At 40.8% G+C, this 24,567-nt stretch overlaps 1 protein-coding gene across 2 annotated transcripts in view; it reads right to left on the bottom strand.

The window, feature by feature from the left end:
• Positions 1-24,567, bottom strand: part of rab27b (RAB27B, member RAS oncogene family) — a 70,215-nt gene that overhangs the window by 31,411 nt on the left and 14,237 nt on the right. Inside the window, exon 1 of one of the 2 annotated variants that reach the window (XM_034709445.1) lies at positions 2,237-2,368. The exons of the other annotated variant lie outside the window; for it this stretch is intronic. The gene's annotated coding sequence lies outside the window, so the exon portion shown is untranslated. Of the gene's footprint in view, positions 1-2,236; positions 2,369-24,567 lie in introns of those variants that run through there. 2 annotated transcript variants of the gene reach the window in all.

Raw genomic sequence — 24,567 nt, 5'->3', positions numbered from 1 at the left:
AAAAAAAGCCTGAGCAGTTCTGCTTTAGTTGGGCTCTGAAGTTTTGAGCAAATTTTACTCAAATAGTTAATTTGATAAGGACTACCTTCAGTGGTGTATTGATCCTAGATTGTATAACAAATGGAAGTTTCTGAAGCGCTGTTTTGAAGCCAATCATTGGAGGTAGCCATATTGGAAACATTGAGCTCAACATAACTGCTGTCGAGCGAGTGTGACGTAAAGAGGCGGGCTTTGAGCCTCCTAGCCAACAGCTGTGCTTGTCATTGAAAGACTGGTAATCTCAATATCTTTGAAATTACAGCGTTATAAAAAATTCACCCCCTTACAGTGTGTGCCGATCGAGAAATGAGCTATCCAGATTACACTTGTTTTTTTAACCAGGCTGTAAACATGTTTATTTCTGCTGTAAAGATCGGCTTTTTTGAATTGGTGAGTATGTAGTTTCCGGTACTTCCAGAGCCAGCCTCAAGCGGATCCTCGATGAACTTCAGTTTTTAACACTTCTGCATCGGAATAATTTTTTTAGACCGAAGGTGGCCGCTTGGTATTAATACACATTCGATTTTTTTGTACTTAGAGCAGCAGGACAGGGTACGTAGGACTGACTCAACACAAACAACGGCTGTGAGCATTGAGCATTGTCATGATTGAGCATGAGACCCGACCAATTATTTGCCTCAGCAGCAGAACTCTATGGCACAGAGGAAACAAGTATTCACTTCTAGTTTGTCACCATAGAGTCAGCAATAAAACATAGACACTGTCCTGTTTGGGTTTCAGATCCCAAACTTCCTGCTCAGGGGAAAGACGATTGATTCTGATTGATCAAGAGCAGAAGTATATTTGATAGTTTTATTTCTGATTAAGCAGCCATATTTGAAGAGCTGGGGTTGTGATTGGGCTGGGAATAAGTTATGAAGCATTGGCTCCTGTCTTGTTATTAATGGACAAAATGCTGTTAGCTTACCTCTTTTAATGAGACTTGAATGATGAAAAACATATATTTCAGTCCAGCACATGGTCGGATTCTCAACTCAAGATAGAAATTTACGATGGCAAGGAAAAGTTAAGCTGTTCTTTCTTGGTACATCTCAAGATATATAGAATATGTCGTAATAACTCAAAGGGCCACTTGGTGAAGGCTACAGTAACATCCTCTGCTAGTTAGCGACAAAGCCTCTCGGCTTGCTGGCCGTCACATAGCTGAGTCACAAGTTTGCTAACTGAAAGAACGACACAAATACTCCCTGCAGCATGTTTTCCCACAGAGTTTTACTTGAACTACAGATTCCTTTCTATAAACTTTGTACCTCAAAGCCATTTGAAAGACTTGTAAGACCAGGCCTGGAGGATAGTACAAACAATAAGTAATTAAATATGTTCCTTTCCTTCAAAGCTTAAAACTCAAAGTCTCAAAAAGGAACAAATTAGTCTTGAATGATGCTGCACTCATTGTCTTGTTTGACTTGTTCTTCTCAGTTCTTCCTCCTTTTAATGCATACACTGTTTAAATTTTAATCCCACACAGTACTATCAAATGTGCTCTGTGGCAACGCAACCCAGGAAAGTAAAGGAGGCATCGCTTTTTAATTCCAAAGGCTCCTCAATTTTTCAGATTTTCAAACACCACAAAGAAATATTTCCTGCTTGAAAGAAATTCAAGTATACAAATAAGTCTTGCTTCCTGATCAACACAAGAAAAGCTGCTCAATGTTTCAGGTAAGGCAACTCAAACTTTCCTCCCCAAAAAGAGCATAACACACAAATATCAGTCACACTGGTGCCATGCAGTCTGGTCCAAACACGGTTAATCATATCATCCTAATAAGACAAGATTTAGTAGAAAGTAACAGCGCTGAGCCTCCTTCTCTCCCTCAGAACATTTCCACTATCATGAGACCCAGCATGAGAGTGAATTTATGACCAGCTTACATCGGTTGGATGCTCAGAGCCCAGATAATAAGCTGCCTGGATGATGCAGCTGAATGCAACAACATGGAAACAGTTCTCTGCTTGTAGAAAAGGCTGGGAGCACATTTCACAGAGAGAGATGCATTAAAGAAATGTCTCTTAAATATCCCTCTTACAAACTTCTTGTATTGTGTTTTGGTGTCTTCATCTGTACACAATCACCTTGCCTGCAGCTCGTCACATGCCTGCCCTGCAAGAGTCAGCAAACAGCCTCTGAAATTCACTTAACCAAACAAACATCCTGCTGAGCTTCTGAGCGCCTTACCTCTCAGTCAGCGGCTCCTCAGCTGATTCTATAGAGCGAGATCCTCGGGGAGATACCGGCCGTCCAGAGCAGCTGACCAGCAGCCCTGCATCTACACCCACAGATGCACTGACTGACTGACTGACTAACTGACTGACTGACTGACTAACTGGCGGAGTGACTGTGTGGGAGGCTGGACGTCTGGATGACTGACTATCATCGAGCCTGAGGCAGCAGAGCAGGGAGACACTCCCCTTGCCGACCAGCTGACTCTCTGCTGGCTGGAGGGAAGGATTGAACACTCGTTTAACAACACTGGCTTGTTGACTGTCTTGGTGGTTAAATAGCAGTGACAATGAATGTTGGACAAACCAACAAACTGAACAGAGCCAACTAACAAGCCTTCTAACCAACTGGATGGCTGACTAGATGGTTCATTTTAAGGAAAAACTAAAAACTATGGAAGCCCTTTACACTGGGAAAAGGGGAGTATTATAAGACTTTGTGATTAAAAAAGGGCAAATGTGAAAAAGACAGAGAAGTAAAAAAAATTTAAAGTAAAAAACATGAGATCATAAGTCATGTTTATGAGACATAAAGTCAAAATTCTGAGATATAACTTCAATGAAAGTTGTATAACTTGGGTTAAAAAAATCCCACATTTTGAAATAAAAAAATCTTGAGATAAAGATTCTGGATTATGAGATTACATGCCTTAGTGATAATAAATTAAGTCTTCATTATCATTACGGAATAGAAAGTTACATTATTTTACATCTTAAGTCGTTTTTTGAGAAAAGTCAAATTAGACCAACAGTCACAATTATGTGATTAAAAAGTCACAATTTTGAGATAAAAAGTTGAAACAATGAGATTAAAGTCAACATTAGGTGACAGAAAAAAAAATCAAAGTCATGTGATTAAAAAGTTTTAATTATTTGAAAGAGTGCAAATGATGTAATAGAAAAAAATAATCTTTTAAACTCATTATTTTGACTTTTTTACCAAATTTTAACTCTAATCTCATGTTTCAACTTTTTTCACAACAAACTGACTTTTCTAGAAATATCATTTGAATATTTTTTCATCTTTGGGAAAATAACTGAAGGTCTCAGAAAGAGAGACATACCTTCTGAAGATTTTCACGGCTGCAAGTAAGAAAGCAATAACAAGAGGCCGGCTTCAGAAGAACCCTCCCACCATTAAACTACTTCAAAACATTATTAACTCTGTTCACAGTATGGAAAAAATGACTTTGCTCTTCGCCTTCAGATGGAGAAGAGGGATTAACCAAGGGGAAAATCAGATTGCTATAACTACGAAGACTCTTAACGTTTTCTGATTGTCTGAATGCCTTTGTTGTGTACTGTACCTGTCTAAAATACTAAAGTTAAAGTTACACTCTATTTTTGACTGATTGTAATGTAATGTCCTAGTCCTCACTTGTTCAATGTTATATGCCCTAATAAAACAAAAACGTTTCAAAAAATTTAAATAAAAACCTGGCTTTTCTGTCATTCAATTGACTTTTTAGCTTATGCTTTCTATCCCACAATTAAACTATTTTTAAACCATTATTTTGACTTTTTCATGTCTGACTTTTGACTTACTTTCTTATACATTAGACTTTTAAATATTGTGACTTTTTCATCTCATAGTAATTTATCTTTTAAGAAACACTTTGATCTCAAAACTTGGAATAAAAAAACACTTGTGTTAAGTCTTAATCTTTTTTTTGTTGGCCTGGTTTTGAACACACCTTTTTTTTTAGTTTCTGGTTACAGTCCTCAACTACAGCGAAGATGTTTCTGTCTTCCTCCTTTTTCTCTCTCTCTTTGTTTCTCTGCGTAAAAAGAGGGTGAAGCTGAACCACTGCAAGCTAAAAACACACACACACACAAACACACACACACACAGACACACACAGACACACACACACACACACACACACACACACACACACACACACACACACACACACACACACACACACACACACACACACACACACACACACAAACACACACTCTTATCAGTTAGTAAATGAAGAGCAGGTCAGCCTCAGGTCATGTGCATATGTGTGTTTTTCTGTGTGTGTGCAGCTAAAGTAGTAAAACAGGAAGTTGAGAGAGTAAAATACTGAGTGGAGGAAAAGAAGTGCCGAAGCCGAAACAATACTGAGTTTACTCCACGTTAAATAAAGCTGACAGCAATATCAACACAGATTCAGAAAAACTACAAAACACATGGATTATTAACAGATGTTTCCTCAGAGGAGGTAAGGGCAGAGGAGTAGTCTATTCCAAATGATGTCTTCTTTACAAAAGAAACTCAATATTTTCTATAACATCCCAGGAAACAGGAGTATCATGAATAATGTTACATTCACTTTGGTTTGATGTTAATACATATCGTTGATCAATTAGTCTGATAGAGTCCTTAAAGATGAGGTACTGATTGCACCAAAGACACTTTCCACTATGCTAAACTAACATGCACTTCTTACATGTAATTGTGTTATATGTTGAAAATGTGTCCTTCTTTTTAAAGTACTTTAAATAAAAAAGGAGAAATAGAAGCTTAAACAAATCATGTTACTCTGGCTCCACCCCCTGGTATTTATTACAGCCAATGAGAATATCAGAATTTCTGCAGCAGTACATCCCTATGATAATCCACTTTTTATTTCTTTCTCTAACAAACTAAGGCTCCTTTATTTATTTACAAACTTTTCATCACAAAAGCTGCAACAAGCTGACGACAGAGTAACAATTGCATCACCAATTGCCTCTGTGCCGATTCAATGGGACTTTGAAAACTGCAGAAAGTTAACTAAACAATCAAACAAAGAAACTGATGACAAAATCACTGAATCTACAAGGAACTTTGTCGCAGAAGTCGCTGGTTTGACTCCTACGACTGTAGCCTCTGTACATGGGGCGCTTGCTCCACTAGCTGAGGTAAACTGGCGCTCAATTGAGGGCTAATCAGCAGTTTTGTGTGACATTGAGCTGAAAGTGAGGGATTAATAAATAGTCTAAGTTGTGTCTTGTACAGTCTGATTTGATGGAGGGACAAAGTCTGAGCTGATAGTATCAGAACAACTCAAAAAAACATTTAAACTCCAATCTTTCATCCATTCAGAGAGTCAAGAAGCCTGTTCACACATTTCATCTGCATGAATCCCTTTTGCAATCTGATTTAAGACGGTGCATCCTTTTATCCACTTGCGGATACACATAAATGTCACCAAGGCTACTAAATGATATTGCATACATATATAAAAGAACATTCCCTTGGCAGCTCTGTTGTCAAACAGATGGATTGCGTACATTTGTGTAGAAGGTGCATCCTCTGAAATTATCCCATTTATCTGAATAATGCAGAGGTTTCTTGTGTCTTTGTCTTAGGGAAATAGAACCTGAGTGGGACGGTATTCTTGGAAATCTCTGGGATCTGTTTAAAAGTGAACATACAGATATTCTTGTCTCATTTCAGACACCGTCGGTCTACGAGCACGTACTGGAAGGTGAGGGAGAAATAAAAATCCAGACGGCAGAGAAAACAGTCGAAAAAGCTTAAATAAATAAAGAGAAATCATCTCCCGGCCTCTCTCAGCTGGTTTGGAGTCTAACGTGTCCGGTTGGTGAAGCATCATGCAGCTCATGTCGGTGACCTTTAGGCGACGTTAAAGGCCACCGAACCACAACAGCGACAGTTACCATGACAAAACAAGATCCATCACAGGCTCTGCGAGGAGACAGTGACAGCAGGTGACAACATCCAGTCACCTCAGAATCACATTTATCTGTGTTCCCTTCTTCTCTCTGAGAAACACCAAAAAGGCGATTCAACAAGTTTATCCAGCGAAAAAAAATGCTGTTTTTTTCTCGCCTCTGCAAAAAAAAACACATTTACAAACAACCATTTACTGTAATTTATTCAGACCTCTGCAACATAAAAACATGTACTGAAGCCTGCTGGGGAAACACAAGAGGTTTCAAGATACACAATGTATGTATGTGTGTGTAAAAGCAAATTAATAAAACATGCAGATTTTTTATTCAGTGCAGAATTTATGAGGCATCTCGAGCACTGCATCATAAAAACTAATCATTCAAGTCTTAAATGCTCGGTGAATACCTTTACAGCGCTGTGTCTGCTGCATCAGAGGGTTTCTCCTGGATGAATTAAACTGTACTGTGCTGTTATATTCACACAGACCTGTTATGCTGGCTCTGATTAATCCTTCTTGAGATTTTCAATAGTTGCAAAAAAGGTCGATTTTTGTTAAACTCAAGAGATTAAGACTATCAGAGTTTTCAGATTGAAACAGCTGCTAAATGAAGAGCTGATATACCTATTCTGTGAGCTCTTGATTGGTTATCTCATTATTGATGACTCACCTTGTTTTATTGGTTTCAGAGCTTCCTCTCCACACCAGATTACTTGTATTTAATGGGAGCAGGAATTTGTTGAAGTAGTGTGCTGCAGCTGTGGTGCAAACTTACGTGTTTAATTTAAAGGGGACATATCACGCTTTTTTCATCAATATATATTGGTCTAAGAGGTCCCCAAAACATGTCTTTAAAGTTTATGCTCAAAAAAACACTTTGAAATCAGATTTTGGCATGCCTGAAAAGTCCTCTTCTTCATTCCTCATCAGAACACTCTGTTTTCCCTCTGACCACGCCCCCTCCGGAAGTGGATGTGCCTCGGCTCTCCAGCACGTTGATCTAATGTTTACATGTTGGCTGATTATACACGGCTGCTCAGAGATCACGTTACTTCAACCCTCTGAATCTGATCCTGACGGAGAGGCGCCTGTAGCAGGACCTTTCTGAAGGATTGGTCATAGATTTAGTGTTTCTTGTTGTTTTATTTATCAGTATGTAGACGTGTGTCTTGGTACACAGCTACGAACATGTAGCTATGTGGCTATGCTAACTAGCGCTAGCACTTATCCATGATAAATAAACATCATCCACTAGATCTTCAAATCTGCAGACGTGGGGAGTAAAACCGACCTCTGCCAGAAAGGCAGCAGGACCTTTTATGAAGGATTGGTCACAGATTTAGTGTTTCTTGTTGTTTTATTTGTCAGTATGTCGACGTGTGTCTTGGTACACAGCTACAGCTACAGCTACAGCTACAGCTACAGCTACAGCATATAGCTATGTGGCTATGCTAATTAGCGCTAGCACTTATCCATGATAAATAAAAATCATCCACTAGATCTTCAAATCTGCAGACGTGGGGAGTAAAACCGACCTTTGTGTTTATTAAGACAGCCTACAACTAGCATGCCTCCCTCCTAAGCTCCTTGTTAGCACACATTTGTGCAGGTAATGAAAAACGGAGGAGGGATTCAGTATTATTTTATACAGTCTATGGGCTGAACAAGCTCCGAGCTCTGACTCCGTGACAGACCGGATATTGTTGTGACGTAACAAAAACACGGAAGTCTGAAACGGCTCGTTTCACACACATTTACAGAAAGGTGTAGAAATCAGAACAGGGGCAGAATGGATTTTTTTCATTCTCGGGGGGTTTGTAGACATGCCAGGGACACATATTTCAGGTAAAGAACCATTAAAAAGTCAATTTTGCATGATATGTCACCTTTAATGAAATGTGTCCGTTGAATTCTTAAACATATAAAGAAGGGATGGGCATTGATTTTTGAATATTCAAATATTCATTCACTTTGTAAAAATAGAAGAGTTACTTCAAATATTTGCATGTAGTATTGATATTGATGCAAAAGCTGTCATCACCTGTTCCTGCATCCACCATCACACTGTAAACATTACATTGTGACTTTTGCTGTGGGCTGATGTCATGCCCTGCCTTAAGAGAATCTTCCAGTTCTCTCATCTAACAGCAAAGACTTTGCATGGTGACGAACTTGTGTAAAAAAGTAAATTTGGAAAATGTGTTGCAGAGCTGCTCAAAATTTCAGGGATGGGCAATGATTATCGAATCTTTGAATATTCATTCACTTAGTAAAAATCTAATATTTCCTTAGAATATTTTCTCATTTTAAAAGTATAATTTTCCATCGTTTTTACCGGTGCCTGGTTATAATACAGTATTCCCACCAGACGGTGGCTATAGAGCTTTTTAAAGCTGTTTGCTAACCACATTAAATGACAGAAGAAGAAGAATTCTGCTAACTGTAATAAATAACAAAAGAAGAAGAAAACATTTGCGACAGTCACGGCCATTTTCTCCATTCCTGAATCTCACACTACTACACGTGCGTTTCCAGAGACTGAGCATGGCTGTAAAATGTAAACACAGGCCACGCCGCGTCACAGAAACACCGACATAAAGGTCGAGACAGACGCTGACAGTGCCCGCTACCTGCAGCACCTCGTCCTGCTGCTGGTTAACGAGACTGCCACATAAACGGGCTGTTAATGGGATAGGTGTGTGTTTGTGTTTATGTGTGTGTGTGTGTGTGTGTGCGGGGGGTGATATTCGAATAATCGTCGAATAGATGCCAATGATTATCAAATGTCATTTTTGGCTTCATTTTGGCTTGAAATGCCCATCCCTAGTATAAAGTAATAGTTTATCAAGCTTTTCCTCTCTGAATGAAGCTCTGTGGTCGGTGTGGTGCAGCACATGCAGCCGCTATTGACTGACGTACTTTATTGTCCCCACAGGGAACCTTAACTTGGACTTCATCTCACCCTGCATCAGCCCACTGAAGACATACTGCTCAACACCTGAGGATAAAAACACATTATGTTGGACTGACTGAAATGGGGCTAAATGAATGCGTGCAGTGATTTAGGTCTCACTGACGAGCACTTCATCTTCTACCAGGGTGTAAAAGCTGTAAATCAGTGACAGGTGTGACGACACGTTCTCGCTTTTTCCAATTTAAGCTGTTTGCAGAACTCCTGTGGAGATGCTCCATGGACAACAACAGTTTCATTGAATCTAAATAAACGTACATTTAGGGATGGAGATCAAAACACAGTTCTAATATGGATCCAATTTTACAAGTAAATAAAAAATGATAATCACTAACGTTTGAGTTAATCAATTCTGCTATCGAGTTTTAATGGGTCCTATGATTTTACATTGCATCTTAAGTTGGTGAACAGACCAAAAAAGATCTTCCAATTAAGTTTTGAATGCTGAATTGATGGCAAACAGGTGTCAAACTACACAAAGAATAATCCTGGAGGTCTGTTTGTTGCAAGGACAGCTGAACACGCAAAGAGTTCTAAAGTTTGGCGACATTGAACTAAAGCAAAAGATACAGATAAAGAAAAAGTGCAAATAAGCCTTCTTCAGCTTTCTTCAGCTTCTGGCTGCTGCCACCCAAATGTCCCATCCTGTTTGTCAAAACAGTAGTCCAATTTTAGAATCAGTGTTAAAACTGGTGGAATAAAAGCTTATTTGGTAACCTCACGAGTCAACAGATGGTTACATTATGATGCATTCAAGGTCAGGTCAGTAAAGTGACTGTAAGGCGAAAACCTCACAAATGAAGGCAAACCAATTCTGTCAAACAATGTGTTGTTGTCTAGTGGATCCTATTGACACGATCCCTGTCTTTAAATTATTGAGCTTTAACTTGAAAAAACAAGTCTGAAGCACACAGAATATAATTCTGACTTTTAGACAAAAAGGATGACTCTAGAACATAGCGAAAACAATGAAAACTGGCAGCTGAAGATAACTTCTTCACTTGTTTTCGGGCTGAATCATTGCACTCAGGGAAGTTTTTGTAAAGTCAGCCTGAAATGTGGTCCCTTCCTCTTTGCTGTACAAAAATTAAAAATGGTTAACTGACAACATTTGGCACAGCTGGAGGTAAATTTGACTTGCAGACAGGAATCATAATCAGAACATTTGCTATGGACACTGTTGGAGCCAACATGGCGGGGTCAGTAGCACGGTGACAACATTCCGTGTCTGGGACAGTTCAGTCTTTCATACTGCTGCACAGGATTTGGTTAATAGGTAAATGCGCCGAAGCAGGCCCAGATATGGACGACCAAAATAACTGGCAGCAAAAGGTTAGTTTGAGTTCTTTCAATATTCATGCATTAGTCTGAGTGTTTTTCCCCAATGTCTACATCAGCAGTGGCACCAAATTCGCCCCTGACAGCAGCAGATATGCTGGGAAACATTTACAATCCCTCCACCCACATTAGCTGAATGTGAAAAGGGCAGCGGGGTCCAAACCAATCTGCTCCGACTTTGACATGCCAGAAGTCGGAGACAGCAATCCCCAGTGAACCAGAAGGAAGTGCTTAAAATTGATTGTGTTAATATGATGGATGGGTCTCACTGGTATACAACAAACATGCACAACTGACAGAGAGATGGGAACGAGCTCGCCCTGAGCAGTAATGCTCATCGTAGAGACACACGTACAGCCGGCATCGGTTTATCAAGCTCCACTGGTCATACAAGCGTTATTGCTGTTATAAATCTGACCACAGAATGTCAACGGACGGTGGGAATGCTGAGTGTTCTGTATATGTGTGTGTGTGTGTGTGTGTGTGTGTGTGTGTGTGTGTGTGTGTGTGGGGGGGGGGGGGGGGGGGGGGGGGTAACAATACTGCATAACTGCCAATAATAAAAGCCTAACAGCCTGACTCAGTATGGACACAAATCACTGACGTCCACTTTTAAACATTGCAACCTTCAGTAGACGTTTCCTCTGCTCATTACCTGAAAGATATTACACTGTGCTGTTGATTACTGGATTCTGATTGGTTGATTATACACTATGATCTATGATTTCCACACAGCACACCTCCCTCAGGGTGTAGATCTAATCTCAGACCTTATTGGACTTCATCCATTGTATCAATACACAAAGAGAAGTCTGATAAATAACATGTGAACCTGTTATCCAACGCAAAAAAAAACAAAAGAAAAGAGGAGATAAAGAAACAAAACGTTAAAGTAAAGGAAAGGAGATTCAAAGACCTAAAACAAAGGCTGATAGAAAAACTGCAAAAGACTGAAAATTAACACTATGCACAGCATGGTATGGAAAATGTCAGCGCTTGAAGACTGGTTCATTAGAGAGACAATTTCAGGGTGCAAGTTTGGCTCTGTGCTTGAATTACACACCTCATGTACAGAGGCAGCAGTCCTTGTTCCTGGAAAGACACTGTCTGAGATGAAGACACATTGTGGATTCTGTATACAGTCAATCATAAGATGTGAAACCAAAAGACCAACATCAGGGGTGAGTATTGGCAAGAACCCCACGATACAATACGCATCACGATACTTGGGTCACGATACGATAGTATCACGATATCACAATATAGTGATATATTGCGATATTCTACACAGTAAACTAAGAAAAATAGGGATGGTGTATTTGTAAATCACACAATATTACTCAAAATTGAAAGGACAAATTAAGTCAAAATTATTTGACTGAAAACAACTTTTCCACTTTATTGTTTTTGAAATACTGAAGTTGTATTTTAGTTCCAACTCGGCCAAAATGTGAAGTTTTATTATTACAAAAATATCAATATTAAGAGTTGAAATATTGATATCATATCGGAGGTCAAAGTATTGTGATATATAGCTGTATCAATATTTTTTCACACCTCTAACCAACATATTACATTGTTGGAGGCAAGACATGCGTAGACCAAGCGGCTGTCAATCAATCATCTTTTTAACATCAAGTTACTTATTAAAAACTCAGAGAACACTTGGACATACATCAGCATGATAAGAACTATGAAATATAATAATGACAGAAACACTCCCTACCTCATGTTCCATCTGTTAACATGGCGGAGGTGGGGTTGAGGTGGGGTTTATGACCGATCCTGCAGCCAGTCAGCAGGGGGAGCTCTAAATCTTCTGGCTTCACAGTCAGTTAACACTTGTGATGGCATCAGCATAAATGAATAATGAAAAAACCTAGATAATAGTAAAGACTTCATTTACAGTTAGCCATGCTGTGTATGTGTCTACTAAAATAAAACAAAGCATTCCCTTTTTGGATTTATACAAAATAAAAAAGAGCTAATATGTAAATAAACTACCAAAGTTACAGTTTTATATTACTTCAGCTCAGCTCTTCTGCACCAGGATCTCAGGTCTCAGGTCTCAGCTCTGAGCTGAAGGTGGGAAACAATCGGTCAGTCATGCAGTTTTTATTACACTGAAGGAATGTCCTGTTTAAACTGTTTACCCTGGGAGAGACACTCAGCAAGAACACCACAACCGAGCCTTTTTCCTAAGAGGAAAATCTATGACAGCTTGTAAGTGAAAGGTCAGCGGTTCAAATCCCAGAAGAGAAGCTGAGTACCTCCTGGCAAACTGGAGAAAAAGGAGTGGTCACTGTTTGGTGTTTCTCTTGTGAGCTGACAAAAAGCATAGTTACAGTCTTTGAAATTTAAATAAAAAATCAACTGGCCTGTAGATCTACTCGCAAGTTTACTCCTCTGGTCACTGAAGAATGGTGGTGAAGAGTTGGACAGGTCTTCCTCTCTAACCTCTGGCTCATATGGATGAGGATATGGATAAACCCTAAGGGAAATTTATCTTGGACCACAGTGCCACACAAAGCTGTAACACAATCAGTAAATCCATTAGAATATTAGGCAATAAACAAAATGAGACAAAGACGACATGAGAAAGTCTGCGCTGTCACAGGAGCAGTGTTCCCTTCAGATATCAAGAAACTTAAATCGAGAAGCAGATATTGCCCCTGCCTCTAATATTATATATATGTTATATATTTAAATATTAAAGATTTGTATCTTGGTCAGCAGGGCAAAAGGGATTTGGACTCTATGTACAGACCTGATACTTCTGAGCCCGACCCCAAAAATTAGCAACAAGCAATTTATTTCCCATTTAAAAGCATAATGTTTCATGTTATTCAGGAAGTACCTTAAAAGTATACAAAAGAAAAACACACTAAAGCTGAGTGAAAATATTTACAAAGCTAAATTTGGATTTTTTTAAGATCTTTTTTTTCCTATTTATCACATCTAGAAGAAGTACCAATACTTGGGGCAATATCATCAGCTGATTTGTGTCTACAAATGATTTATGTATTTATTGAAAATGTGTTCTTATATGTTCCTATACAAACATTTTCTATGCTGCTATAGTCAGTGTAGATTTTAATTTGTAAATCTTATGACTTTGTTCAAAAGAGACAGAAACTAAATCAAACAGGCCCATATTTGAAGCCCTCCTCTGCATAATTAAAGTACCATTATCCGCGACATCATCCATCTGATTCTGAAGCGCTGTTTTGAGGCCAATCCTTGGTGGCAACCATATTGGAAATGTTGAACTCAACCTAACTGCTGTCGAGCGATTGTGACGTAAAGAGGCGGGCTTTGAGCCTCCTACAGTGTTCACACCTGTCAATCAAGGCTACTGAGCCTCTCGTAATGGAAAACTCGTAATCTTAATATCTTCGAAATTGACACATTATGAAAAAAAATCACCTCCCCTACAGTGTGTGCCGATGGAGAAATGAGCTATCCAGACTACACTTGTTTTTTTAACCAGGCTGTAAACATGTTTATTTCTGCTGTAAAGATCGGCTTTCTTGAATTTGTGTGTATGTGGTTTACGGTACTTCTGGAGCCAGCCTCAAGCAGACACTTGATGAACTGCAGTTTTTAAACACTTACACATTGGCTTCAATTCTAGCGGCCGGAGGTTGCCGCTTGCCCTAACATCTCCCCTGTCCTTCATCAGACCATCAACCTAGATAAATAATTGACCTGAAGCCACACAACCCGTCTTTGTAGTAGCCCCACTGGCTAACTCTTTTTGTTTTACATTTAAATGTCATTTGTTGTATGTTTTATTATAACCCTGATGAAGGCCACACACCCGAGTGTGTTGTTCTGAGAAGGTTTAAAGAAGTTCTTCATACTTCAAGTGTTGTTTTAAGATTTCTCTTCCTTCTCTGTGCAACTTGGAAGTAGGTGAGGTACAAGAATAACCCCCTCGAAATCTCATGACTTGACATACGTTATCAAATCTTGATTATGTCACCTCTAAGTTGACAACATGCATGACATCATCACACCGAGTCTGAACAATGCTTCCCTTCAAACCGAGCAGGTATCATTAGTTTGGACACATGGATGCAGAATGTGACTCAGTGAGCGCTCACATTGTTTCCTGACTGAACAATGGAGACGGTTGTATCCGGACAGCTGATCATCATGTCACAGTGTCATGCTTCTCACAGGCCACAGGGATCTCCAGGAGTTAGCTGATGTTTCACTGACTGATGTAATGACCGTATCCTATTATATATTAACACCACAGCTCCACTCGACTGCGAATAAATTAATGATTCATGATCTCGACAATCTGCGAGGATGTCAGCGACAGATGCTGCATTAACAGGATCTTAAATCACTCCCATTCTTGGCATTAGCCTGAAGAGTCTGAAGAGTATCCTTTCAAAGCAGATATTTGAAGGACATGTTTTTTTTAATTTTTTTTTATGTGTGATGATTAAGCATTTTATAGCGTTATTCTAAAGTCAGATTCATGATAGTCAGACCTTTTTTCAGGTTGCGAAAGGTCTGTAAAGGTTTGGTCCACATTTAAGTACCAGGAACTCTATTGGATGGATTCATTCCTTGATTTTCTGCGATTGCAAACATATTTGGTTTGGATTCAAATGTCTCAAACACTTTGTATGGATAGTCATGAAATGGTTATAGATCCTAATGTCTCCTAGAAGATGAGTTGTGATCAACATATCAGTGAGAAATGAGACAGGTATTTCGTTGTGAATTTTATGTAACTTTAATCCGGAGATGGCACGTCTGAGCACATAAGCACAGCTGGGATATGCATAGCATCACGGATGAGACTTTCTCCATCATTAGGTCTTAATCATGCATTTAAATAAATCTTGAGTTCTGGTTTAATTGCAAAGACTCCTGAGTTTAAGGCAAGAAGTGACTGGTGGAGGTGGGTTGAGTGGCTCTAGGTGCAACCCCCAATTTACATAGGATGCGCAGCGTTGCAGCTGCGCAGTGTGTTTGCTCCGCCCGATGGCTTGTGCCCTGCTACACAGGACTTGTGTTTGGAGCGTAGCGCCAGCTCAGAGCAGCAAATTTCTGCTCATTTGGATAGTATTCCATTACTTTTGTGCTTTAATCATTGCTGAGTATGCTGCATTACTATAAAATTTTGATTTTGCGGGTTTAGATGAGTTTCTGACACAGTTATCATCTTAAAGTCCTGTTGTAGTCGACATGGGTCACGGATTTGTGGCTGTTTGTGGCTTACATACATAATCGTAAAGTATTTCTGAACTTAATGATCTTTTAACAGTCGGGAGTCTGTATTCGGTGTTTTATTTTGAAATTGGCGGATGTTGCATGCAATCCTCGTGCCTGACTTCTTGTCCAGGTGGTTCTTTTGAATGCACAGAGACGGACCGGACACGGATCTGGTGGAAGTCCTGTGTTAACGCAGGAAGACAGTTAAGACCTTTATCCCTCTGAGAGACCGATAAAAACAGACAGTCTTTTCCACTTTTACTCTGGATTTGAAGGTATGTTTCCATTTACAAAAAGGCTGATAAATAGCAATATGTTTTATGATCTCTAGGTCTATGGCATGTCCCATCCCTGCTGTGAAAAGAGTCCAACCATTCAGACCTCCTCCCTGCACACACTCTAAGTCCCTGTAACAGATTCAGGCTGTTCCATAAAACCTCGTCTTTTACACATTAGACATGTTCACAAACTATCAATACTTTTCTTTTTCATGGAGACGGTTTCCATACTTCATCCACATGAAGAACGGATGAGTCCGAAAGACAACGTGTAACCTTTGACGTCGAAATAAGGAGGAAGAAGAAGGTAAACAAGGAGAGCAGGATGAAGAAGGGAAGGGCTGATGACAACACTTCAGTTTAAAAATGCATGAGTCCCCAGCTTCCAGCAGATTGCCGGTTTATGTGTGTGTTTATGTGTGTGTGTGTGTGTGTGTGTGTGTGTGTGTGTGTGTGTGTGTGTGTGTGTGTGTGTGTGTGTGTGTGTGTGTGTGTGCATGTGCGTGTGTGTGTGTGTGTGTGTGTGTGTGTGTGTGTGTGTGTGTGTGTGTATGTGTGCATGTGCGTGTGTGTGTGTGTGTGTGTGTGTGTGTCTAGCAGCATGGTATAACATTTAACAGCCAGAGTAAAGAGCAGATAAAGAAGATCAGTTCGGTGAGCCGTCTGCCGTCATGTGCTCGTGTCAAACACCCGGTTGATATTTTGGTACGTGAGAGAGGAAGAGATGCGTCCGTCTGACAGACGATAATAACTCACATCAGCTGAAGCTCGGGGAGACGGTCACAAGTCCCTGAATGAGAAGGAGGAGGTGGAGATAACAACATCCGGAACAACGGAGGAAGGAGGGAAATGAGTTAGAGGAAAGGATGCGATTTATCAGGAGTTTAGATGGGTTATAGGAGAGAGAGGAGGAAGAAAAACGAGAGGGATAATAGACAGAGGGATGAGTGGAGCAGGAGGAAAAGTAAATAAAAGATGAGATGAGAAAAGCATGTAGAAATTAAAAATCAAAGATGCATCGTTTTCTTCTTTGGGATAATGTTTCTAAACTTGTGCACACATTACGGGAAACACTGCAAACTGTATTGAAACATGTTCCTCCCACACCCTGAAGACAAAATAAATAAGTAAATAAACAAATCGATGAATATCAGCTCCAGTGTGGATGTATGGATGAGAGCTGTAATGACCCCCTGCGGATTCAGATCTAATCGACCACAGCCATAAATAATGAATTCCTCCTTCAAACCATTCAGTGCATCTCATTGACTTTAATATGTGATTGATGTTAGCGTGTTCCCTAACACTGTCAGACACTGATATCTGCACAGTTAATAATGCAAAGGAGCAAAGGGAGAGGGATGTTACAAATGCAGTTTGAATTCTACAAAGCTGTTCTGTCACTGTGGAGATATCCATGTTTGAAGACGAGAAAGCGGAGCTGTCCACAGAACTCAGGGTCTGGTTCTGAAGACTCAGAAAACTGTTCTTCAGTCATTTCAAGACTTTGACTCCGGAAAACGTACCGTACACATTCAACAGAGGAAAGAAGAACACAGGATCCTGCAGACGGCTCCTCTTGTGTTCACCTTATGATGAAAGCTAGTCTACTCTCAAACTTCCTCAAATTGAACAGCAATAAAACTGAACTTCTTCTAATTGGCAAAAAATCTACATGCAACAAACTCCATAACTTCTCTATTCCCATAGACAACTCGCCCCTCTTCCCCTCCCCTCAGGTTAAGAGTCTGGGTGTCATCCTCGACAGCACCCTTTCCTTCACCTCCCATATCAACCACGTCACACCGTCCGCCTACTTCCACCTCCGCAATATTAACCGTCTCCTTCCTTCACTCACTCCCCACTCCACTGCCATTCTTGTTCACAGCCTCCTCACCTCCCGCTTGGACTATTGCAACTCCCTACTGTTTGGCCTCCCCCACAAAACCCCCCATAAACTTCAACTGGTTCAAAATTCAGACGCCCGTATCATCACACGCACCGCCTCCATCCACCACATCACACCCATCCTGCAACAGCTGCACTGGCTCCCCATCACAGACTGGATCAACTACAAAATACTTCTCCTCACCTTCAAATCCATACACAACCTCGCCCCTCCATATCTCTCTGACCTCCTCCATACTGCCACACCCATCCGCACCCTCAGATCCTCCTCCTCCATCCACCTCACTGTCCCCCCTGCTCACCTTGTTACCATGGGGAGCAGAGCCTTCAGCTGCTCTGCTGCCCAGCTCTGGGACTCTCTCCCACCTGTCCTCCGTATTACTGACTCACTCCCATATTTTAAATCCAAACTCAAAACTCATCTGTTTAGACTGACTCACTCCATCTGACCACAACTCCACTGTCCATTCACTTAAAACTTTTTATATTGTGTTTTATTTACTGTTTGTTATTTAAACTCTGTTTGTTTTAATGTTGTAAGGTGACCTTGAGTGTCAAGAAAGGCGCCTATAAATAAAATGCTTTATTATTATTACTCTGATTCTAGCTCTGGGTTTGGTCCACACAAAATCCTCTAAATAAGTGCTTGATAGCTGAGCTAGTTAGTTAGTAACGCAGGACTTCCACCAGATCCGTGTCCAGTCTGTCTCCGATCCACTGCGGTCTAGCTCCGTGCTCTCTCGTCCGTCAACACCCACCGGTTGCGTTTTCGGAACGCAGCAAGGGGCAGGACCGCTGGACAGCTGGAGTCATGTGACCGAGGTTTTCCCGCTGTAATCACTGAATCAAGGATTCTACTCCTCCTCTCCTCATCCATGTTGTCTTTATGGTCCTCTTTACCTCACACTATCTCTGTCAAAGTTTGGTTGAGTTCAGCGTTTCCAATATGGCACCCACCAACAATAGGCTTCAAAACAGAGCTTCAGAAACAGATGAGTGACGTCACGGACACTACGTCAATTTATTATACAGTCTATGGACACCACACGACACGAGGCAACAGGATACCATTTGATATTGTACGATACACTTTCTCGTCCCCTAAGGGAAATCTGTCTTGGATTAAAGTCCTGCATACATTAATCTGTGTCCACAGGAGTATTTATGAATAAAAACAACAGAAAGGTTTGACATTACTGAGAGAATATTGCACATATGAGTAACGAGTTTTAATTTGATAAAGTTTTAGACCCAGCCTTGGCGCAGCCTTTGTAAAAAGTCTCTGCAGTCTGAAATGCCATAGTGTGATTTGGACAGCAGGTTCAAAAACACGCCTTCATTATCAGCAATTAAAAGCATGAATCATTCAGTAATACACCAGATAATAAGACCAAGAGCCAACACCTCCTCTCTGTCCTCTGAGAGAGCGGGAGGGAGCGCAGTAGGAGGGATGGCAGCAGCAGATGTAGCATCGTGACCAGTAACTCTTTGCACTTGGAAAAAACAACTCTGCACCTCTCCTCCTCCTCCTCCTCATTTTCTCTCCCTTCTTCACCTTCTCGCTCCCTTCTCTCCTCCTGCCTCCGTCACCAGGCAACTAGCCTTTCCTCCCTCTCTCTGCTTCTTCTTTTTCTGGTCTTTGTCACTCCCTCTTTTCTCATGCATTAAACCTCCCTCTGTCTCTGGCTGCGTGTTAGATGAAGACTCACAACAGGTTTTTCTCTCAGCAGATGCAGTCTCCACGAAGAGAAAAGATCAGCGCTCTGGTTTTCTGTAATCTCTTAAATCCTTTAAGACAAAACATCCCTTGTTACTTCCATCCGTGTCAGAAAATGTACATTTATAAGAAAACTGCATGCAGAAAAAATATGCACTTCAACAACTACAGTGTTCACTACTATAAATGTCTACACATCACTTCTTGTCAACTTCCTGTACTGATTCTGCAAAAAAAACCTGCTCTGCACAAATGCATGACAAGCATTTGGGCAGGGTGAGTTTTTTTATGCCTGGATGTAATTTATACTGATGCTTTTTTATGAGCTACAAAAAGCAATTAAGATAAGCAAAGTCATGATTGGAACTTTCTCTGCTAATGCCTCTAATTCCTGCCTCCGTTCAATTCTATAAGAAAATGGAAAAGTTTGCATTTTAGCCTGCGTTATAATGCACAGAGCAAACTTTTAGGTGCATTTCAACCAAGAGTTCCGGGGTTTTTTAGCCCCCAGAACTACTTTCCCCTGAACTAAAAGGTTCCTTTTCGACTGCAGGCTGAAGTCCCAGGTAGATTAGATTAAATCAGGCCAGTGACGTATGGAGGAAAAAAAAAGTAAATGCACTACACCACCAGACCAGTAGAGGGCAGTAAAACAAAGACCAACGCCATTCATCACAGATGGCACCATAGAAGCAGATGGACAGGCAGGTATCATTATAAGCAACTCAACAGTTAGCGTGTTAGCATGCAAGAGACTCAGCTCACGCTGTTTTAGATGGTGCTATATTTTATCACAGATGGATTCACAGAATCAACATGTGAGAGGAAATAAGCGCGAGTAGCAAAGATGTTTCAACACGGCTTTCAAATCCTTTTTAACTCAAAAGGCCGTGGCAGAGATCGGCCGGTGTTTTGGTTTAAACAGCGACCCCGTTAACTGCCGACTTTCAGCTGGATGCATCCCTCATAAACATCTTTAGACGATCATTAAATATCTGATGAGGATATTTTGAATCTTGATAAAAACTAAACTAGTTTGCATTCCCACGAACTCCCTCTGTGTTTCAACAGCTGTGTAAACTCCACAAACACTGACACGTTCAGCTGAAGGTCTTCAGTTTACAGGGTCACTTTTAAAACCGTAACAATGGGAGAGACGCATTCACGGTGGGCTGAGAGAAGACTACTGTTACAAGCTGCTAAATCAAGTGAATCACAGCTTCTTCTTTTGAAAAGTACACACATACAAAAAAGATAGAACAAATAAAAACAAATGAAAGAAAGAGTGGCAAAAATGCCTTTTGGCTCAAAGGTTTTTTGTTATTTCAAAGCGCCTGTGCAGATATTTCATCTGTTGTCAATCTGAACGATCCCTTTTGACGGCAGTAGCTCTCTTATTTCTGACAAAGAGCTCATCCTGCTTTCTTCTACACTCAAACTCACAGTGAACCATGATAATGTAAACAAATGTTGATCAACAAATGTTGAGTGTTCGGTTTATCGTTTCAAATCCACTCCAAGTGGATGTCCAAAGCAGCATTTGTTCTGCAAAACTCCTCAAAAGACTTCACAATACTCTCATCCTTTCTTTCACCGTATCCCTCCCTCTCTTTCTCTGCCCTGGGCTGCTTTTTTCTCTCTTTCTCTGAATTTCATTCATCTCTGGCTCATCCCACTCTCTGCCCCTCTCTCTCTCTCTCAACATTTGTTGGCATCACTCGAGTCCAAGCGAGCAAAGTTTTCCCTTGAAGCTTTCCCAACAATGAGCCCTGCAGAGACTTCTGAGGAACATCAGAGCGCAAGAGAGAGAGAGAGACGAGAGGGAGAAAGAGAGAGAGACGGGAGGGAAGGGGTAAATACTAGTGACAGAAAAACAATCAGCTTTCAGAGCGGTCTGATACGGTTGATGTCAAACAGGTTTCTGAGCAGGCTCGTTCAGTGTGTCGTACTAAACACTGATTGATTCACTGAAACACTGATCAGCCTGAAGCTGTTTGGATTCAGAGACGGGTTAAACATTTGCTCAGTCCGGACTTTGCTGAGAAATAGAAACTAATTATTTCCTCATTCAGGATTCATCTTCTGAGAAACACTCTGGAGATGTACTTATTTCATCTTAAAGCAGGCCACATTAAAAGGGACGAAGTGTTCCTGAAAAATAACTTAGTGGTAATGTTTCCTATAAAACATGCAGGAGGACTAAGTGGCATTACCTGCAGACCCTTTAAGACAGTGTGGAAACAAACTGGAGCTTGATTTATCCACAAGAATGTTTAACTCTCTGGTATAATCCTGTAATCTGAGTTCATATCAGGAGACCTGAAAGCCCTGCAGGTCAGAGAGCAGGATGATGAATCACTGATGAAGACTTACGTGAGGTTTGAGTGCATACACTTTCAGGATGGAGGTAAAGAGGAGGAGAGTGAGACTGTGAGCGCTATGTGTGATAGTTTGAATGCATACATTAGATCAGAGCATGCAGTCACATACTCACTGCAGCTCTTAAGGAGGTTGCGTTGATGTCTGAAGGTCAGATGCAAAGTTGATCCTTAATGCATGTTGCAAATCAAAGACTCAACAATTACGTCATTCAGTGTTTGTGGCTTTTGTGCAGGTACACAGTCGGTGTGTCAGAATCATAAAAGCACAGACCCTGAGACATCACAGTCAGCTGGATCTGCACCAGCTCGTTCGGTTGTTTGCTTCTTTAAACCTTTGTGCACCAGACTCTGATCATCTCCAGCGGCTGTGTGAGTGTTTTTCTGACTCCATGAAGTCCTGAAGAGAGTTTTGTCAAGTCTTAAGACTGAGTTTACATCATTACCTTACCCTGCTCTTAACTTTTTGACTGACATGTTGAATAAAGTTTGTTTCCTTGCATGTAGCCCTGCAGATTTAGACAGAGCATTCATCTCTATAAGGATCCTTGCAGATGAGAGAGTTCTTTAATAAGCCTTGAGGGGAGTCTAGCATCGCGTATAAACCAAACTAGCCTAAATTAGCTCAGATTTATTAAATGGCAACTGCAGAGAATATTTGACTTGATTTTCTAAATTGTGTTTTGTTTTGTTATTTCTAAAGGTGGAAGGGGTTAACGTTATTAATAATCATTATTGTGAACTCTGATGTGAAAAACCGACTTCTTTCACATCCAAAAACAGGGCGCAGAAGAACACTAGAATCATCTCTGCTTTATCCAAAGAGAAATCAATATTATTATGCAATGTGTCAAAAAGTCAAAGTCACATTTATGACATCTGTTCAAAGAACTGAACCACTATACTCTTAAAAAGGATAGACACACACACACTCTCTCTCTCTCTCTCTCTCTGAGCACTCCCCTGTGTGTATTCTCTGTGAATACAGTGCACACTCTGCTGCTAGTTACATTCATTATTAATACGCTGCAATTATTTTCTGAGCTGCTGCTTCATTTTACAGCACAGACAGTCTGAGAACCAGACAAACACAGACGTCCTGAAAACACAGAACAAGAGGCAGACAGTGCAGTGAGCTTAGAGGACGACTTTAAAAGAGACCCTCAAACACTGGACATGACCTGGCCTGGCTTACAGTATGTTTTAATCAGGTGTAGTTATGTCAGACTTTTGGTTTAGGTTACTGAACCTCTAACCCTGGAGATGGCAGAGCTTTGTTTTTGGAAATGAAACTCCATGTGTGAGTCCCACCTTGATTTTGGAGGTTGTGCTTCAATTTAAAAAATGTACAAGGCCTTACACGGGACTTCCACCAGATCCGTGTCCGGTCCGTCTCTGATCCGTGTCCGGTCCGTCTCTGATCCGCTGCAGTCCGGCTCCGTGCTCTCTCGTCCGTCAACACCCACCGGTTGTGTTTTCAGAATGCGGCACGAAGCACGACCTCTGGACAGCTGGAGTCATGTGACCGAGGTTTTCCCGCAGTTATTACTGAATCAAGGATTCTCCCCCTCCTCTCCTCATCCATGTTGTCTTTCTGGTCCTCTGAAAACCTCTGACCCATTGACTCCAGGCCTGGCTCCGCTCATCATGACGGTTTGTTGTTGTAGTTAAGTGAAATATGATCTGGTGATAACACAGAGTGTTTTATTCTGAAAATTAACCGGATGTTTTCATTTTGTTTTGGTGCCTGACTTCCTGTCCCACTCCATCTGCTCTGTTGAGATTGATGCCTCGTGCTCCGGCATCCGGCAAAAATAGAAATCTTGTGTATCTGATCTGGAGGGCTCCGACCTGCCGGATCAGAGATGCAGCCAGACACAAATCTGGTGGAATTCTCTGAGAAAACTCTGAGGTTGTTGAAACCAGATTTTTGAGACTGCTCTTGTTAATTATCAGCTTTAAAGACATACACCTCCACCTGCTTGCGGCCATAATTTTTGGCCCTGGACAGTAAACAGGTGTTGTGTGTTTGTTGTTTACTTACAATCCAATTTCAATCCTTTACACGTATTTCACAATATTACTGTAAAGAAAAAGGAGAGGCTGAATTGAAGCATTATAACATGAAAGAACATAGTCATATTAACGTCCATAATGTCATGAGACGTGCTTAGAAAAATATCATTTCTCCCACAGGCCAGCACAAAATACAAAAAAGTAAGGTGCCAAGTTAGAAAACATCAAGACTTCAACTCCTGCCTGTCAGAGACCGATGAAGAAAATCCATTGAGATCTGAAGATTTCCTCCAGAATGAGAGGACGTCACAAACGCATCAAGGTCTAAGTGATTAAAGAAACACACTCTCTATCAAAGCTGAACACAGAAACAATGAAAGAGTCTGAATTATCCTCATCTAGCCAGAAGAGAAAGCCTCATGTGAGATGGAGGTGAAGAGCCAGAAATAACAGAACAGAGAAGAAGATCTGAATAATTCATCCTTAAGAGAAGTATATCACATGAGCGAGGGATGGAAGATGGGAAGATGAGAGGAGAAAAATATGTCCAGCCTGTGTTTGCTGCTTTCTTGGCACTGATATATGATTTAATTAATTTCTTCCTCTCCATCCACGGTCACTTCGTATGAAAGTTGTTCTTCCAACTTCCCCCCTGAGGATTCAACAGGTTTCCTGTTCCAAGGATGATGAGAGGATAAACAAGATTCAACCTGTTACAGTTTCTGCTCTGAGTATGGTTTCAGAGAGAGGGAAGCTTTAACGCCTCGCTGCTTCA

This window comes from Notolabrus celidotus, chromosome 19, assembly GCF_009762535.1.
Source record: "Notolabrus celidotus isolate fNotCel1 chromosome 19, fNotCel1.pri, whole genome shotgun sequence".
Lineage (NCBI taxonomy): Eukaryota > Metazoa > Chordata > Actinopteri > Labriformes > Labridae > Notolabrus > Notolabrus celidotus.
Note: the sequence above shows the minus strand (reverse complement) of the source record. Positions and strands in the feature narration are given on the sequence as shown.